The following is a 14,605-nucleotide window of genomic DNA, read 5'->3' as shown; positions in this document are numbered from 1 at the left end:
CGGGGTACACCGCGAACAACACACCGCCGGAGAGCTACCACGCCAGGAACGGAGGAGAGACGCCACCACCGAGCTCTGTCGACACTGCCGAGAAGCTCCGAACACTAACCGTCGAACCCGTCGAAGCTACAACTTGCCGGAACTGCCTCCGCCACTCTACTCTCGCTAGAACACAAACGAGGAGGTTCGCCGAGATGCTACTACCACTGTTTCTTCGCCGGAGCTCTCTCGGATTGTCACCGCCGTTTAACCACCAAGCCATCGCTGCCGTCCCAACTGTTGATGTTCATTGACGCCGGGAAAAAGGGGAGGCCTAGATCACCTCTGCTTCTCGCTTCACCGTGCTGAGAACAGAGAAGAGAAGGCCTAGATACACCTTACATCTCCCAAGCTGTTGCCGGAGAAGGGCGCCGGTGGCTCGCCGTTGATCCGCTGCCGAGACTCCACCTGCGACGCCGGTCTTCCACTTCCGTCGGAGAGAGCTGCTTGGCCGAGAAGAACGAGAGAGAGAGAAGAAGGTTCTATCGGCTGGAGTTCTACTATCTCAAGAAGAGATGCCAAAAGATGAACATTTAGGTCTACACCTATGTGCATGACACAATTGGTGGGTTTATTAAATGCATTGGGTTAGGAAGATGGGTTGGTTACAACTCTTGGGTCAAGAACCATACATACATATATATTTTGGGCTTACAAAATAATAACACATACACTCATATCAACATACGGGTTGACTAGCTTGGGTTCATATAAAAAATAAATACATTTTTTGATGCGGCCCAACATATGAAGATCCATTAAGAGTACTAATTGGGCCAATCACAAGGCCCAAGTCCAAACAATTAAGGCAACTTTTCATTGGTGATGTTCAAAGATGGTGGAAATCCAAGTCAAGCCCATTTGCAAAATATGAAGAATAACTCAAGGCTTTAATTCAATAAAATTCTTAAGTTTTTCTTTACACTTGTGTAAGAAACCTTATGGCTAATTGTGGACTCAATTAGTGACTAGTCGTGGACTCGACTAGCAAATTGATTCGTGGACTCGAATCAATCTTCCTTTCTTCAGCCTAAGATTTAGGGTCGTGGACTCGTTCTTGAATAGAAGGAAACTAGATCCGACTCTAGTTGATTGAAGATTGCATCATCGAGGTACTTGAAGCTACAATGGGATTCTTCCAAGTCTTTGAGGATTCGAGACAAAGGGTTTCTCGTGAGGTTTAAGGTATTTTGATCCATCTCTATCTTGCACTGAGAGTAATCTTGGGACAATATTCCATATTTATTTGAACCTTGGACTAGGTTCATATCAATTTGGTATTCAGAGCCTAGGTTTATCTCATTATCATTAGAAATTTGGTTTCTTTGGTTCCCTAGGTTTATCTCGTTCTTATCTTACATACTACATTTATTCGTGTCTTATTCATTAAAAACCCCCAAAAAAATTTTCCTTTGCATTCTTGATTGTGTTCTTGAATCTTGATACATGTTGTCCAGTTTCTTGAAAAACAATCCCGAAAAGGTTTTCCTTTTTTACCATCCAATATCAACGAGAACTCACACCTCCTAAGCATCATATTATCACACATTCTGTCAGGAAAACAACCCCATATCACCCTTACCTATATCCAAAGCGCATTTACGCGCAATCACGTTGCAATCACACCCTGTCCAGATTTCCGCGTTCTGTGACCAGTTTCAAAGAATGACCTATATCTCGCGATCCACAGGTTAGTTTTATCTGAAATTTTGATATGTTTTAGATATATTCTGGGGCGTTCTATTGATATATTATACACTTTCTAATTCCTTACGGCCATTGAGATATTGATCTTCGAAGTAAGGGCAGCGTTTCTGTTTTTCTGGGTGATTCTTGAAATTCTTGGTTCTGTTTTGAAGGGGTTGTGTGGATCCTCTTGGTTCGAAATTTTTGTTGATATTTACAGTATTTATTTGGAGTTTAGTTATCAAAAAAAAATCAAAAAAAAAATCAAGAAAGTTGAAAAAAAAAAGAAAGCAATAAAGAAGAAGAATAAGGTTGGGGAAAGAATTTGGCTTGTAGGTGAATTTTGGAGGGACAAGGAAGGGGAAAAGTATAAGGTTGGAAGGAGTTCTTGATAGATTCCTAATCGATTGTGGTACACGTGAACCCCTTTTATTCTATTTGTCTCTATCTTTTGATATTGGTCTTGCATATCTTTCTGCCATACTTCATTCTTTGGTTTCCTTTTTCTTTCAAATCTTGTTTAGTTTCTTTGCTCGTATTGTCCTTTTTCTTTGCTTCTTGCTCTCAATTTTATTACCTATCTCGCGATACACCCTTACTCTCAAAGGCTTGTGAAGTTTTCCAAGGTACGTTTTCTTGAACTTTGAGGTTGAATCCATATCAACTTGAGTTCCGGACTAGAATTTTCCTATTTGGAAAAAGGCTTGTGAGAGTATCTGCCACCTTGAGCGATACACGAGTGGAGTATGTGTTTGTAAGAGTGTGTAGTGCACCCCAGAGCCATATAATCTACCTCTTACCTGCGAGCAAAGAATAGAGAGGGAGCGAGCCAACTTTTTGGTTTCACTAACATGAATACTCACATATCTTCTTGTTTTTAGATTTTGTTTCTCATCTACAGATGGCTGAAGAGGTTCCAAACACACGTAAGAGATTAGAGCAGAAAATAGATGCTCTAGCCTTTGTCATGGAAGGTTTAAGCACTCGAATGACTAATCTAGAGCAACACCCTAAGCGAGTGCAACAGCCACTCTATACTAGGGGAAACATTCATGGAAAGGGATGCATTATCGTTATCAATTCGGATCGCTGTATGAATTTAGCTAGTGCAGCCATGGTGGACTACCTTAAATTACCTCTTATCAATCACCGCCAACCATATAATCTTATTGATTCTGGGGATGTGAGAGTGACTAAACAAGTTTTTATTCCTTTTTGTATTGGCAAGTATTATGATGAGGTTCTATGCGATATTGTGTCAATGTGTACTGCACATGTTTCACTTGGAAGGTCATGGCAACATGATAGACATTTTTATTATAATGCACTCAACAACACATGCAATGTCACCTATAATAGATTTATACATGTGCTTAAGCCTCTACTCCCAAAACAAGTAGAAGAAATTCAATTGAGATCGAAGCAAGTTCTCAAACCAGCATTGAAGAAAGAAGAAATCAAAGAGAGCAAACTGGAACCTCCAGAATTGGAGTCACCACTCTAGTCCTCTAACTTAGATTGTAGCCAAACAAAGGAACCGCTATCAGTGGTACAGTGGAAAGAACCAGCCAGAGCTATCAAAGTGCAGCCTCGCTTGCTAACAAAAAAGGATAATAAGCAAGAGAAAAGAAGGGGAGTAACTATTTACTCACTTTTATTTCAAAAGCATGCATTAAAATTCTCTAGATTTGTTTGCCATGTTTCTATTAATGACCTACTTGCCAGATGTATTAGAAATTTGTTTGCCTCCATACATCCAAGATTCCTTAATTTTGATTTTACTAAAACTTTATTTGATAGAGATAAGGAATCACTTGGAAGTTATAAGGCACATTTGAAAACTTCTTATGGCAAATACCACTTGCACAAGGGGTTTTGGTTCAAAGTCAATGGGATTGACACTTTTTGCTTTGTTTTGGGCAATGATTTAATTGTTGATTCACATAAGGGACATTTTGATTTTCTAAAGAGTAATGATGTTTTGCATGAATATTTTCATTGGCCAAAGAAGAAAAAAGATGTAGAATCTTATGTTCAGAATTGTGCTACTTACCACCATAATACATTTAAATCATTACTTGATATTTCCATGAATTTTCTGTTTGATTTTACCTTAAGCTCTAGGAGGAAAGATTTTGTGCTTATTGACAATTCAAACAAGATGCATAAATTTAATATGTCTCATTTTGTTGAATTATTACCATCCAGAATGTCTAAATTCCCTGATGTGTCATTGGACTTAATTGCCTTACTTGTTGATTGTAGGATGATGATTGGAGCGACTCATGTCAAGCATCCCAAGAAAAAGTTCCATGAGCGTGATAAAACAGAAAGTGAGCTTGCTACTTTGTCTTTCACTGAAGATTTGGATTTGAGGACGAATCCTTTTCAAGAATGGGAGAATAATAGGAACCAATACACATGGAATCCAGAAAGGGTAAATAGTGGGCTCATCACAAGGCCCATAACGACGACCTTAAAACATCATTGGTGGAAGAAACAACAAAGACCTATAATAAGTCCATTCGATAGAGGAAAATATTATAGTGGCCAATTTCAAGTGATATCATGGATCAAAGACAATGCTTACAAGATTCGAGGTCGAATCATTTTCAAGAAAGGGAGTATGATGCGGCCCAACATATGAAGATCCATTAAGAGTACTAATTGGGCCAATCACAAGGCCCAAGTCCAAACAATTAAGGCAACTCTTCATTGGTGATGTTCAAAGATGGTGGAAATCCAAGTCAAGCCCATTTGCAAAATATGAAGAATAACTCAAGGCTTTAATTCAATAAAATTCTTAAGTTTTTCTTTACACTTGTGTAAGAAACCTTATGGCTAATTGTGGACTCAATTAGTGGCTAGTCGTGGACTCGACTAGCAAATTGATTCGTGGACTCGAATCAATCTTCCTTTCTTCAGCCTTAGATTTAGGGTCGTGGACTCGTTCTTGAATCGAAGGAAACTAGATCCGACTCTAGTTGATTGAAGATTGCATCATCGAGGTACTTCAAGCTACAATGGGATTCTTCCAAGTCTTTGAGGATTTGAGACAAAGGGTTTCTCGTGAGGTTTAAGGTATTTTGATCCATCTCTATCTTGCACTGAGAGTAATCTTGGGACAATATTCCATATTTATTTGAACCTAGTGGAAATCCAAGTCAAGCCCATTTGCAAAATATGAAGAATAACTCAAGGCTTTAATTCAATAAAATTCTTAAGTTTTTCTTTACACTTGTGTAAGAAACCTTATGGCTAATTGTGGACTCAATTAGTGGCTAGTCGTGGACTCGACTAGCAAATTGATTCGTGGACTCGAATCAATCTTACTTTCTTCAACCTTAGATTTAGGTTCGTGGACTCGTTCTTGAATCGACGGAAACTAGATCCGACTCTAGTTGATTGAAGATTGCATCATTGAGGTACTTGAAGCTACAATGGGATTCTTCCAAGTCTTTGAAGATTCGAGACAAAGGGTTTCTCGTGAGGTTTAAGGTATTTTGATCCATCTCTATCTTTAGTTTTGAGAGCATTCTTGGGACAATATTCCATATTTATTTGAACCTTGGACTAGGTTCATATCATTTTTGGGCTTAAGGTATTTGGGCACAAAAATGCCGGTTCACAATACTTCATAGACCCGAGCCCATTTCAAAATAAATAGCTATATAAATATTTTTAATAAAAATATTTATTATTGGGACTATAATTTATTTTAGGAAAATACGGGGTGTCACAGGAGGCTGCCATCATTAAATAGCTTGAATGGCCCGTCCTTTCCCTGGGCTAGGTTGAGTCGTATTTTATCTAACTCAGGATCCTGTTGCTACCCGGCTTTGATTTTTTCGAGTAGTGTGGGTATGATCCTAAGATTAAATAAGTGGATTTTCGAATTTGTTCATCCTTACTCTACTATTTCCAAATTTAACCTTTGAAATTCTTTACATAGTTCGTCTGACAGGACCCACGTGGTGTTGAGGGAGTGACTAGTTTTTCGTCTTAGTGCGTCTGCCACTACGTTAGCTTTTCCCTCGTGGTACTGAATATCCAAGTCATAATCTTTTATGAGTTCCAACCATCGTCGCTGCCGCATGTTCAGATCCTTTTGAGTGAAGATGTATTTCAGGCTTTTATGGTCCGTGTAGATCTTGCATTGTACTCCATATAGATAATGTCTCCAGATTTTTAGGGCGAATACAATGGCGGCTAGCTCCAGGTCGTGCGTGGGGTAGTTTTCTTTGTGGGTTTTGAGTTGCTTGGATGCATATGCTATTACTTTGCCATTTTTCATTAGTACGCACCCTAGTCCCTTTTTAGAGGCGTCGCTGAAAACTTCGAATCCCTCTACCCCTGAGGGTAGCGCTAGTACGGGGGCTGTGGTCAGCCTTTCTTTTAGCTCTTGAAATGCCGAAGCGCAATTGTCGTCCCACCAAAAGGGAATCTCTTTCTTCATGAGTCTGGTTAGGGGTTGGGCTATTTTGGTGAAGTCGGGTACAAACCTCCGATAGTAGCCGACCAGACCAAGGAAGCTCCTGACCTCTAAAATTGCCTTTGGTGTGGGCCATTCCTTGACTGCGTGGATCTTGGTTGGATCCACCCTGATCCCTTCCTTGATTATCACGTGTCCCAAGAATGCCACGCTGTCCTTCCAGAATTCGCATTTGGAGAGTTTGGCGTATAGCTACTTTTCCCTCAAGGTTTGCAAGCTTGTGCGGAGGTGCTTCTCGTGTTCCTCCTTGTCTTGTGAGTAGACCAGGATGTCGTCAATAAACACAATTACAAAGTCATCTAGGTGGGGCCGAAATACTCAGTTCATGAGGTCCATGAATACTGTGGGTGCATTGGTTAGCCTGAAGGGCATCACTGTGAACTCGTAGTGGCCGTAGCGGGTTCGAAAGGCTGTCTTTGGGATATCTGGGTCGGCCACTTTTATCTAGTGGTATTCGGATCTTAAATCGATCTTTGAGAACACCCCTTCTCCCTTGAGTTGGTCGAACAAGTCGTCTATTCGGGGAAGGGGATACTTGTTCTTTATAGTAACTTGATTTAGTTCCCTGTAGTCGATGCATAGTCGCATGCTTCCATCCTTCTTTTTGACGAATAGTACCGGTGCCCCCCATGGCGAGGTGCTAGGGCGTATGTACCCTTTATCTAGCAAATCCTATAGCTGTGTTTTTAGTTCCTTCATTTCCTTTGGTGCCAACCTATAGGGTGGTTTTGAGATAGGGGCAGCGCCGGGCACCAAGTCTACGGTAAATTCCACTTCCCTGGGTGGAGGTACCTCGGGGATTTCATTTGGGAAAACGTTTGCGAACTCGTCTACCACCTAGATTGTCCGAGGCTCAACTATCTTGGCACCGAGATCCTCGACCGAGCATAGGAAGGCTTCGTGTCCTTTTGCCAGGTACTTCCTCATTTTCATCATGTTTACTAGTTTGATTCCTTAATTCTTGGGGGATCCGTGGTAGGACACCCGTTTGCCGTTTGGCCCCCTCAAGACCACTTTTTGTTCGCCGCATAGGATCTGTGCCCTGAATTTTCCTAACCAGTCCATACCCAAGATCACTTGTATTCCGTCCAGTTTGAACTGTATTAGATTGCTAGGGAACCCTATTCCTCCGATGGTGATCATTATGTTTTTGTACATGCGATCACACTTCATTACTTCGCCTAATGCTACCTTGACTTGCAGTTGTGCTCTTGTGTTGGTGGTTAAGCCGAGTTGCGTGGCGAATTCGATTGCTATGAATGAATTGGTGGCTCCCGAATCAAATAGTACGACGGCAGGGATGGTGCGCACGAGGAAGGTCCCGGTGACTATGTTGCTGTCCCCGATTCGGGCTCTACTCATGGCAAGGATCCTTCCCTGGGTGACTCCCGTTTTCTTCGTGGGGACCGGTGCTATTGCTTCTTGGGGCGGGGTGGTCCTGGTAATCTTTGATTTTCGTAGGGGGTTGCGTGATTCTCTCCAATTTTCCTTTTGTGTCCCTCGTGTGTCTCTGGTGGGCTGTATGGTATTTGTTGGAGTTTGGCTGTCCTAGTATAGGCTTCTTCGAGTGTCTTTAGTTTGTGTAAGATTAAGGTTTTCCGGTTTTTGAGGCCTGTCACGAATTTCTCTATCTTGGTTGATTCTGTAGGTACTAGTTCGGGCATGAAATGAGCTAGCTTGAGAAACTTTTTGTGATATTCCGTGACCATGGTTGTTCCTTGTTTTAGGTGGAGGAATTCTTCGTACATGGCTGCCCTTACGTGAGCGGGGCAAAACCGTTCTCGTAGTCGTACTTTCAGGGACTCCCAGTTGAACCTCGATTCTTGTTTATAAGCAGGTCCCCCGTGGACCCACCAAAGATCGGCTTCGTGTCCGAAGTAGAAGGAGGCTACTTCTACACGGCGTTTCCCCGGGCATTCTACTGCTTCGAAGATTTTGTCAAAAGTTCGGATCCATTCCTCGAGAATTGTGGGGTCTTCTTCCCCTGAGAAGATGGGCAGTTGATGTTTCGAGATTTGGCGGTCGACTTCTGAGTTCCCATTTGGTGGTGGTGGTGGTCGGTTATTGTTATGGAGGACAGCGTTGCTTAGTGATTGGGTGACTTGGGCCAGTTGCTGTAGATTCTGGATCAAGGATTAGTGCGCGGAGGGTTCCGGTGTCATTGACTGACTTCTTGTTGGTGCCATCCTGATGGTCTACAGGGCCAATATTTATCGTAATGGTAAGTTAGCGGGTTGCACCCTTACCTTGATGCGATAAGCGTAGGGGGATTCTTAAATTAAGCACAGAATAGAGTGAGGGGGAGTTAGGCATGTAATGATAGGTAAACCCACAATCTCACCGCGTGTCCTAAGTTTCCTGAATCCTATATACCTAAATACCTAGAGTTCAAGCTTAATGTCAAAAAGTCTTGTCTTAAGAGTCTTATCCTATGGTCAAACTTAGGCTCTGATACCAACTGTAACACCCCTAAATTTTAAAACTTTTAACGCTTATGAAATAAAGGCAATTCTATTATCAAATCCCAAATAGAGCATAACTAAACATAATTGTCGGGGTGCTATGCCACATCTGAGCTGGAGAACTCAGATGCACAGGCTAAACTATGCAAATAACAGAAATCCTCAAACCAATATCTAATACAACTTCAAGGCACGTAGACCGTTACAAGAACTAATCTAGCTAGGTCCACCGGTCCAACTAGCGCGCTCCGGAGCTACTCATCTGTGCTTGAAAGCCAAATATATCTGTTCAGCGAATAATTCTGGTAACCCACTCCAACGCGTTAAGTACAATATAGTAGATATATATAAGAAAAATCATTTTGAAGCCGGAATACATATATACTTATTAAACTCTAATTTAAAACCGAGGATAAACTCAATCAAGCAAGGGTAGGCACATTCAATATAATCAATCACATGCATAAAGATTCTAGCATGCTCCCTAAGGTCACAAGACTATTTCATATCAATCATATCAATACTCAGTTACTATTTCAGTCATAATCAACAATAAGACATGTATGCACATATGGTGGTGCTGCAAGACCAATCTCATGCCCATACATGAGGGTCAGCGCATATAGCTCTGACACGATCCCGAAGCACCCTGCTTGTACCGCAGCACAAGGAGATTGATCGCAACCAATCAATGAACCGCAGCCCTATATATATATATATATATATATATATATATATATATATATATATATATATATATATATATATATATATATATATATATATATATATGTATGTATATATATATACATATATATATATATATATATATATACATATATATATATATATATATATATATATATATATATATATATATATATATATATATATATATATATATATATATACATACATATATATATATATATATATATATATATATATATATATATATATATATATATATATATATATATATATATATAACAGCCGATGGTTTTCAACCCATCCAACTGCCTGTATAGCCGACCGATCATAACCGGCCGGGTTAACACCTGATGGTTCTCAACCCATCAGATGGTCATTATAGCCAATTGATCGCAACCAATTGGGATATCATGCACAATTAACACATAAGCCAAGCACATGCAACCCACATTAACACATAAGGAGGGGGAATCATCGGGGGATACTTATCCTAATATAACTCATATGTAACACACCACTCGTGACACTCCTAAGGGATCATACCCCTTCCTCCTAGGCGTTGGATACCAATTCAACTAGCATGCAATACACAAGACTCTTTTATCCTATGAACGGTACCCGATTCATCAAACTAGACTCACAAACGATAAACGGGGGTACAACGGGACACCACGGGGCACGGGAAACATCAAACGGGGAAAAATATCACGATTCGTACAGAGTGTCCTGCGGGTGGCCGGCGGGTGGACCTCCACCCGCCGGCGGCTAATTACAAGGCAGCGGGTGCCCGGCGGGCAGTCGCCTGCCCGCCGGTTGCCCGCTGGCAAGAGGGCGTTGGGCAACGGGTAGGTGGCGGGTACCCCTGCCCCCCACCTACCCCCCACTGACTCCTATGTAATAATTGGTCCCGGGATCCCTCGTGGAACCCTAAACCATGTCCAGACACGTTGAAACACAAATGACGACACCACGTAATCAAGTAACGGATTAAAACCAAGAACCACACCCAATACATCCTAACACGAATCCTAAACATGCCAAGACTCAACACCCGATTATGCAAAATTCCACCCAAACACACCAAGAATAACACATTACGAAATCCACGTTATAACCCTAGGACTCTAGTCATAATTAAAACACAAGATCGCTTGTATAATCTATCTTAGAGTCAAGAACATCAAGATTATTACACAAGTATCAAGATTAACACATAAACATCAAGATCATCCCATAAACATCAAGATTATCTCATAAACACCGTATCAATCTCAGGCAAAGCCTTATCAAGACGCAAGCACATAATCATATATCAAGGAGCCAATGAAGAAGATTATAGAAAGGAAAATATGTTTTGTTGAGACATGGGTTACCTCTTAGCCTTAATTAGAATCCTTGGCTACTAAGGTTCTTTTCTCTAAGATCTCATCGTCGTGATTTCTCCTACGTTTGGTGATATGGGAATTCCTGGGAATTCTTGTGTGGTGGAATCTATTGTGGTGGGATTTCTAGGTGCCTCCAAGGTCCTTATATATATATATTTAAGAGTCCTAACTAAGGTCTGTAAGGTAAGGATTCACTTATCCTATTCCTTATAGGACTAAGGTTTTGGTTTAGAGATAAGGGTCCATGATCCATGGTGGACCCTTCTTAATTAATTGAGGGGATTTAAACCTCTTTTAATGGTAAGCAATTAAATAATTAGTCTGGGTTAGAGGCCGTAACACGGGGTGTTACATGTGGGGCCTAAGGGAGGGTCTACGACCCTGTCTAAGAGCCGGTTTGATAAGGTTGGGGCTGAAATGGATTCTGCGGTGGCGGTGGCCGTCATGAACTGGGGGGAACACAGTGAAGAGACAATGGTTGCCTTGGTCAAAGATTGCTTGGATCTTAGCAGAAAGTTTCACGGGATTAAGATCTCCCACATCATCCACTAAACTTTTGATATCAACTTCTTCCAAAATGTCATTTTCAACAGAGATTAAAGCTAATCCATTGAGTCTCTATTGCAACATACTTGATTGTAAGTAAGATTTTAACAATTTTAACTTTGAAAAACTCCTTTCTACAGAGGCAACAATATTATTTTCATTGTCACAGTGATACCTATCATCGTTGTGCACACTATCATTTAGATTTTTTCCATTCTCACAATCATCTTGATATTCTATATGAAGATTAACATGTAACAAATTTTCCTTGGCATCATCTTTTTGCCCATCTAATTGAGTTTTTATTTTTTTTTTTAATTTTTTTATAATGAATTTTCAAGAGCTCCCTTTTGAGATTGAGTTAGTTGCTCAATTCTTCTTTTCTTTTTACACTTCTCAAACCCAGATGAATATTTTCTAAAAGACATAAAATCCTAAGAAAAACTTAAAATTTATTTAGAAACTCTATGAATAAATTATTAATCAAGAAACAAATTCTTGAATATATTATTCTGAAATCAGAATTATTAAGTCATGTAAATTGATGCGGCCCAACATCATAAGGATTCATCAAGAGTACCAATTGGGTCAATCACAAGGCCCAAATCCAAACAATTAAGACAACTCTTCATTGGTGATATTCAAAGATGGTGGAAATCCATGTCAAGCCTATTTGCAAAAGATGAAGAAGAATTCAAGGCTTTTTATAATTGTTTAAGTGCTGATTTTGGAGATTAAATTAGGCACAAATAAGCCTTATTATTTTTAGTCATCATTATTTTAATTTTTTTGGCATGAAAGAGAAAACACTAGTTCGTATTTAGAAAGGATTCCTTAAATCCCTTTCTATATAGGACTATATTTACTTGCTTTCTAGATTTGATTTAGGACTCTTATTCGCATTGTATTTAGGATTATAATGCTGCCCTATACCTATAAATAGGGCACATCCATATCAGTTTTAGGGAGGCTTTAATTCAATAAAATTCTTAAGTTTTTCTTTACACTTGTGTAAGAAACCTTATGGCTAATTGTGGACTCAATTAGTGGCTAATCGTGGACTCGACTAGCAAATTGATTCGTGGACTCGAATCAATCTTCCTTTCTTCAACCTTAGATTTAGGTTCGTGGACTCGTTCTTGAATCGAAGGAAACTAGATCCGACTCTAGTTGATTGAAGATTACATCATCGAGGTACTTGAAACTACAATGGGATTCTTCCAAGTCTTTGAGGATTCGAGACAAAGGGGTTTCTCGTGAGGTTTAAGGTATTTTGATCCATCTCTATCTTTACTTTTGAGAGCATTCTTGGGACAATATTCCATTTTATTTGAACCTTGGACTAGGTTCATATCAATTTGGTATCAGAGCCTAGGTTTATCTCATTATCATTAGAAATTTGGAAAAAGGCTTGTGAGAGTATCTGCCACTTGGAGTGATACACGAGTGCAGTGTGTGTTTGTAAGACTGTGTAGTGCACCCCCAGAGCCATATAATCCACCTCTTACCTGCGAGCTGAGAATAATGAGGGAGCGAGCCAACTTTTTGGTTTCACTAACATGAATACTCACATATCTTCTTGTTTTTAGATTTTGTTTCTCATCTACAGATGGCTGAAGAGGTTCCAAACACACGTAAGAGGTTAGAGTAGAAAATAGATGCTCTAGCCTTTGCCATGAAAGGTTTAAGCACTCGAATGACTCATATCATAACACCTAACAAGATATCTTGTTAGGGAACAATGATTCTTGACATTAATGTTTGTCGGACTTCAAATTTTATTAAGCTTTCAAAATTTTATCCGAAAACGTTTATAAATGTTAGCGGTTTTAACCATTGTTTTTCCATATTTAGTCTCCTACATAATGTGATAATATTATTATGGCTATTTATTGCTATATTGATTATTTGCAATTTTGCCATTAATAATAATAATAATATTATCAACTGGGTTATGGAGAGTGATTTTGAATCAATTTAGTAATTTTAGAAAAATATATTTTCTAGGCAATTGACTTTTGCCATTAATTCCATATTCATTTCGTTCTTTGAATTATGATTTTAGATCTGATTGCCCATATTTGGTTAAGTATGAATAGATGAATATTTGGTGTGAATTCATATTCTTTAGTTGGTTCATACTCTTTAGATTGTTTTATGCATTCGATCATATTAAATGCATAATATTAAGTTTTATTATGCAATTAGAGTTTGTGAGATTTTGATTTACAAATTATACCATATCCTTTTGGTTTGATATTGTTTGAATTTGTAATTTCAGTTATTTCTCATGAATTTGATCTTTATGCATTAAAGCATTTTGCCATGGGCTTACAGTTTAAAAAATTTTAAACTATATATTCAATAAATTATTATTCAAAATGTTGGGTCTCTTTTGGTTTGGACTCATTGGTGTTTGAATAGTAAATTTATACTTTAAAATTTCATGTTGTAAATTGCTTTAAGTTATGCAATTTATTTGGAATATATGAGTTTAATGTTTAATTTATGCATATTTGTCCTATGCATAATATTCTATTTTTTAAATTATGCAATTTTATTATGCCTTTAGCAATGCATACTTTAAGATGGAATTATGTTAGTTCCTTATTTAAGTTGGACTTACGCATAAACTTTAGTCGCGGTAGTGCCTGAATTTAAGCACGTTTAGTCCGCTATTTTTAGTTCACCATTTAAGCTTGAATCATAGGTGAACCATACAGCTTACTGGTGTGTACCCTACAGTTTTAGGTTCATACCCCAAACAGTTATACATTAAGTATATATGAATCGGGGAGACATACTTGTTTTAATGGCCATGAGTTAAGGACATCTTGAGCCACTAGTCTCCTTAAATTGATACACTATTTAAGAAATTGGTTTTCAGTGAGACTTAGTCTCTAACCGCCTTTCCTTGGAGTATATTTAGATTTTCCCATCACAATCTGGTATAATCTGTTTGTCAAAATTTTAAGTATTCTTTGCCAATGTGATTTGATTTCGGTTCATTAAAGAATAGCCAAAGCATCTTTAATTTACTGAAGTCTCTTAAGTTTTCAATCTTGGTTAATTACGGAATAGCTACAGCATATTCAGCTACCTAAGATTATTAAGTTTTATCACATAAAGTTTAGGCAAGGATTTGATAATTGTCTAGTGATCTTATAATTTTAATTTGGTTTGGGAGTAGCCACAGCATCCTTAATCATTTAAAATTATATATTAAGCGGTTTATTTTGATCACATAAAGTTTTGGACATATCATTTGTGATTAATTGTATGTA

This window comes from Ipomoea nil, unplaced genomic scaffold, assembly GCF_001879475.1.
Source record: "Ipomoea nil cultivar Tokyo-kokei standard unplaced genomic scaffold, Asagao_1.1 scaffold0497, whole genome shotgun sequence".
In the NCBI taxonomy this organism is placed as follows: Eukaryota; Viridiplantae; Streptophyta; class Magnoliopsida; order Solanales; family Convolvulaceae; genus Ipomoea; species Ipomoea nil.
This window is presented reverse-complemented; position numbering follows the sequence as displayed.